Source organism: Belonocnema kinseyi, chromosome 4 (genome assembly GCF_010883055.1).
Source record: "Belonocnema kinseyi isolate 2016_QV_RU_SX_M_011 chromosome 4, B_treatae_v1, whole genome shotgun sequence".
In the NCBI taxonomy this organism is placed as follows: domain Eukaryota; kingdom Metazoa; phylum Arthropoda; class Insecta; order Hymenoptera; family Cynipidae; genus Belonocnema; species Belonocnema kinseyi.
In genome coordinates this window covers 70,023,969-70,029,746 of record NC_046660.1, presented here as the reverse complement: position 1 = coordinate 70,029,746, position 5,778 = coordinate 70,023,969, and positions in this window count along the sequence as shown.

Sequence of the window (5,778 nt, the reverse complement as noted above, 5' to 3'; positions counted from 1 at the left end):
AATTTTGCTCAAAACGCTTCGAAAAAAATCAGGCGTATTCCTTGGCTGATTACAAGAACTTTTTATTCCTGATGATTTTTCCGAAAAGCGCATCGTTTATTGGGAACAAATTCATGAATGTTTTCACAACAATTTTTCCATTAAGACGCCATTTTGAAAATACTAAAACGAAAAATCGATCTTTGAACCATGGATTCTCAAAGTTTAGACATTTATTCCACCCGTTAGTGATATTCCAGGTTAATTACAGTCTCGAAAAGCTTTGTAAAATGGTTCACAAAAAAAAATAGGCACGAAAAATCACGTTTTTTTTTTGTTTAAACTGCATTTTGGGATAATAAGAAAATTTTTTGAGAAATTTCATTGGCACCGTCGAAAAGAGAAAATCTTAAGCAATAAAAATATATGTGTCTCAATTTTTTCTAGTGTCGAATAGTCTTAGTTATTGGCCGTTGAAAAGCAGTGTACCGGTAGTGGCGTTTTGGCCGTTTAAGGGTTTATCATTCAGCATAGGGTATAATAGTTCAAAATTATAAATATGTAATCAATTTTCTGTTCACTTTTTTCCACAAAATTTACGTTTACATGAAATAAGATATCGATTTGAACATCTGGAAACGTAAATAAAAAGCACTATGAAACGTTTATCTGGTTCTAAGTTTTTGCAATTAAAAAAAATGGATAGAAACTATTGTAGTTATAAAAATTTAGGACCAGATAAACATTTCTTAACACTTTTTATTTAATTTCCCAAATTTACAACGTAATATCCCATTTCATGCAAACGTCAGTTGCGCGAAAAATAACGTGAACAAAATATTTGAGGTTACCTTTACATGGCCTTAATCAATTAAATTTTTCTGACCATCGTTTAGTGAAAATTAAAAATATGATTTAATTATTTACTAAGATGAAGTTACTTGTGGACAAAATTCAACTGAAGACTTTTGAAGGTTAGAGAGTTAAGATTGCAAAACGGAATACCCAATACAATAGTCGTCAATTTGGTTATCGCTCAGTCTCTCTGACAAGAATTGTTGTCAATTATCGTTATTATTTGCGAGATGGAAATAACAACAAGCATACACTTCAAACCTAACTTTAAATGGTTGACTTATAATGTTCTAAATAATATTGTACTTTTAAGATTTTCTCTTATGAATGGGAAATCTAAAAACGGAATAATTTAAAGCTAGAATACTTACTTCTGCTCTCAGAAAGCTGGTCAATATTGCGATGGAAAGTAAAATTATAAAAACATTGTACCTATATATATTTAATTCTCATTACCTGAATTACACAAATAATAAGAAACAAGAGATAGCAATCTAGAAAAAGAGTCAAATCAATTAGTGCTCACCGTCTCGCTCATGCTCGCCAGGAAGGTGAGGTTGTAATTGATGAAGATGAGCATGATAATGATGATGGTGCAGAATGCACTCGAGGTCGGTGCAGTTTAGCATTGTACTAAACAGTGTCGTCGCGGCTTCTTCTTTCGATACCCTTGGGTATCGATAACTGGTCACGATTAAAAATTCAGAAAAAATTCACGGTCTTCCTTTCACGATATCCAAATCCAGAATGATAGCTCTTACTTTCCAATCCTTAAAAATTTGTACTTGTACCTTGTATCAGTAACTTCATTTCTTTCTCTAACGTCCACCAACTTCAAATCCAAGCCACATCTTTCCTCGAGTTCTTCATCAAATTCTGACTGTTCGTCTCATCTCGAGTGTTTGTTGCCTCTTGAGTTTTTGATCAGCGCCAAAAACTTAGAAAGGGGTTCACTCCTTGGGAATTGATTTCCTCTTTGAAATATAAGTTATAATTTGGAATATAAAATGCTGTTTTGAAAATAATCCTCCTAGTAAAGAACGTCAACACAAGTGACTCAAGAATGCTTTTTAATCAGCTCTTAAAGCTCCGGTCCTATGAAGCTCGCTTTATCCGGAGGTGTTGTAACAGGTCTCACATCCATACACCTATTAACGTACAAGTGTTCACTAATCAACCCATCTTTCGTTCGTTCACCAACAACCAGTTCAATATGATGAGACGATCCCTCAAAACTCAACACCTGATACTCAATAGTCAATACTGATATGGGTTCGGAGAAAGTCTAGCCATGCACATACACTGGAATTTGTGCACCGACATTCGATCACGGTCAAGTACGAATTCTAAACACCAATTTTCGTCTGCCGGATGACATGTCAACCAATATCATGGAACCTCCTTTCACTTAACAGCAAAATTTCAAGATCTGGAGAACAAAAAGCTCTCGACAATCTGATTGTAGCTAAATAGAGACGTGATGTTTTATTATCAGGTAGCTGTCACTTGAGGATTCAAATCAATTAATACATCACATGTATGCAATTGCACAAACACGTGGCGCAAGAACGTCAGAGACTCACTTTCTAAATGGTCCACAAAGCATCTGTGAAAAGGTAGACTAATATCTGCGTCTATCCAGGCTTTTAGCGCCTTGCTTACTTTCTTGAGCGTTAGGTAAATCAGAGAACTCTCGCGATTCTCGAACCAGTAAGAATTATAATGAAATTGAAGGGCAAGAAAGATACTTGGAAAGAGAAGGTAACAAGTAAACAGGCACTGGTCGACGCTATAAAAACTCATAGGATAGTTTTCACCGAGGCTTGAGTTTTTTTCCCTCGCAAATGTAGTACCTGATGTTTGTTTATTTTGGTATCTCACAGGAAAACACTGAAAGAGGATATCACGTTGTCAGCACGTTTAGCACTTGATTTCACTACGGAAGGCACGAAATTGAAAAGAAACTGAAAGGTTGGATTGAGGATTGTGGAATATCAGAGGGGAGGTTTCACGTTTTCGGTATAAATCCGCAGTTTAAAGAGCGCGCTTTGCACTTATCGCTCGTTCTGTGCTAAGCGATAGTTGAGAACGGTATGTGACTGCGAGACCGTGTGTATGGGTCACTCAGTCACCGGCAGGCACTTACTTTCCAGTCGCCATGTTAGCACCGCTCTCATCGCCCCTCACCTTTCCCTCCATTTCACGAGTCGACTACGGGGGGCCTGGACTCATTGAATGTATATTGCATATTGTATATTCTATATTGTATGTTGGATATGTATGCGTGCGTGGACGCGGTCACTCTATGACTGCTATCAAATTCGTTGCAAAGCAGCTGCTTTCTGGTGTCGTTCTGAGCAAGCAGGAGCTGCAAGTGTGGTCCAGGTACAATAATGAACAAGTACAAACCACTTTGGCTCCAAGGCTGACACTCTCTTCCGACTGATCGACATTGACCTTCGTATTCCGAAACGTTTGCGGAAGGCGTGCGTTCAAGTGTAGTAATTCGAAGGCCGCGTGTTGTATTGCGAACATTGCGAAGTTCCTAGGATTGGTACCAGTAACAAGGGGGTACGGATGAGCTTGGTGAGACCTGGACTACCGGTGAAGGAATTTTCCCCTTTCCGCGATTCGAGATGGTCCAAGAAAAACATAACAAGGGAAGATGAAGAGTACTTGATCTTGAGAAACTGAAGAAAGGTACATAACTTCCATTGTATGATTACAAATGATTAGAAGTGAATCTGTTGAGACCTACAATTCCGGTGGAGGAATATTTATCCCTTGGAGAGATTTGCGATGGTCCGAGAAAAACATAAAAAGTGAAGCTTAAGGGTTACTTGATCTGTGTTTTCTTGCATTATGATTTCGAAAGAAAATGCTTTTTACGAATTTTGAAAGATTTGAAGAGGATAACAAAATGTTATCAAGTCTCTTAAGAAAATTTACAATGAATTTTTCAGTTTGTTAAAAAGTTAATTTGAAGTAAATATTTAAAAAGATTTAAACAAAATTAAAAAATATTTAAAAAGGTTTTGAGATAATACAAGCATTTCCTTAAGATTTCTGGCAAATTGAAAATAATTTAAAAATAAAATCTCGGAATTTACAGAAATCTTGTGAAATCTTTTTAAATCTTTTTCAATTTTCTCTCAAAATTAATTTTTTTAAGCGAAAAATTCTATTAAATTTTCTATCAAACATTAAAAATAATGTCTTGAAACCATTAAACATTCTTTAAAAGTTTCTAAATATGTTCGAAATATTTAAAAATCTACATCTTTTTTTAAGTTTTTTTAAAAATCTTTTCAAGTTTAAAATTATTTTTGAATCTTTTAAACAACTTTTATCTTGAATTTTTTTTAAACTTTGAAATGTTTGAATTTTTTTAAGATTTAAGAAAGTTACAAGAGATTGAAATTAAATTAATAATCCTATTTAACATCCAATAATCAAGTTAATGTGCAGAATTGCTGAAAACAAAACCAAGAATCCAACGACCAAATTTTGACAATCGCCATACAATGTTCCTATTGTAATTTGAAAAAAGATACAAATTTGACTAAAAAAGAAAAGAATTTCTTTTTTTTAACAAAAATAAAAAAGAGGAAATAAAAATGAGAAGGCAAGCAACCAAATCCCCTTCCTTGTCTTTTCATTTCTTTCGTCTTTTTTATTTTTATTATAACCAACCCACAACAGAAAAACATTTACAAAAAATAATTACCAACGTTCCGTCACTCATACAGAACCCTTATCAAGGCAAAAAAGACATAAGCAGATAGGAACAGCAACGAAACTTTTTTCAAATTGCAACTCGGGTAAAAATGCTTCGACTTGAGTTCGACTTAGTTATTTTTTGAGTTTGACTTCGTTCGAGGTCGAGGCATTTTTACTCGGTAATAGGAACATTTTATTATGGTTGTCCAAATTTTATCGCTGGATTCTTGGTTTTATTTTCAGGAATTCTGCACATTATCAATGAAAAATTTCATTAGAAATTTTCCCGGAAAATTCAAGTGTAGTATGGAAGGGAGCTTAAAAACATTAATAAAAGTCATGTAAAATTTAGTTTATTCTTAATGAGTAAATGGACTAAAACTAAAAACTTGATAAACTTGATCAAAAAGTAATTACATTAATAAAAATAATAGAACAGTACAAAAAAAAGAAAGCCGACTGAATTTATAAGAATTTAGGTGAACTCTAAAGAGTTGAGCAAGAGTTAAAAAATGAAGATAATTTAAAAAATCAACAAATTTAAAAGAATTTAGGAAAATAATAAGATTTAAGGGTGAACATAATTCAGTGCCAATTTAACAGAATTCAAATGAAAAGAAAATAACAAATGAAATCAAATTCATAAAAATTGAAAGTGAATTAAACATATTAATTTTAATTGAAATCAAATCAAGAATTTTTTTAATTTATTAAATTCATTACATTTGAGATTAATTTCTCCGCGCTCGGTCTTTGTATATTCCCCACACTTGTGCACAGATTTTTTAAAACTAAAAGTCAAAGCATCAATAACAGTAATTTGGTGATAGTGAACTCTCTTTTGTTGAAGCTCCTTCGGCTTTAACGAACACATTCTCATCACGTATCTCGTGCTTCGCACTCGAATTTGTCCCTCAAATTGTATATCATTTCCATAAATGTATATTTTTAAAATTCATAACATGCATTGATATTAAAATAGACGCAGTTTTATTGTCTCGTTTAAAAAATGCCCACTCTTTAACAAAAATTTTGTTATTAAACTTTTATTGCAACGTCTGTCGGTTTTTCGAAAACTGAATTTGCTTATTTCCAATTTTATTTTTACGATTTAAACGTTACACATCCGTTTTACACGTCAGCCTTACCTTTTTTTAACATCTAAATTATATCCCTAATCTCATTGACCCACGAAACTTCGATTAATGAGGGGTTTGGGCGAGG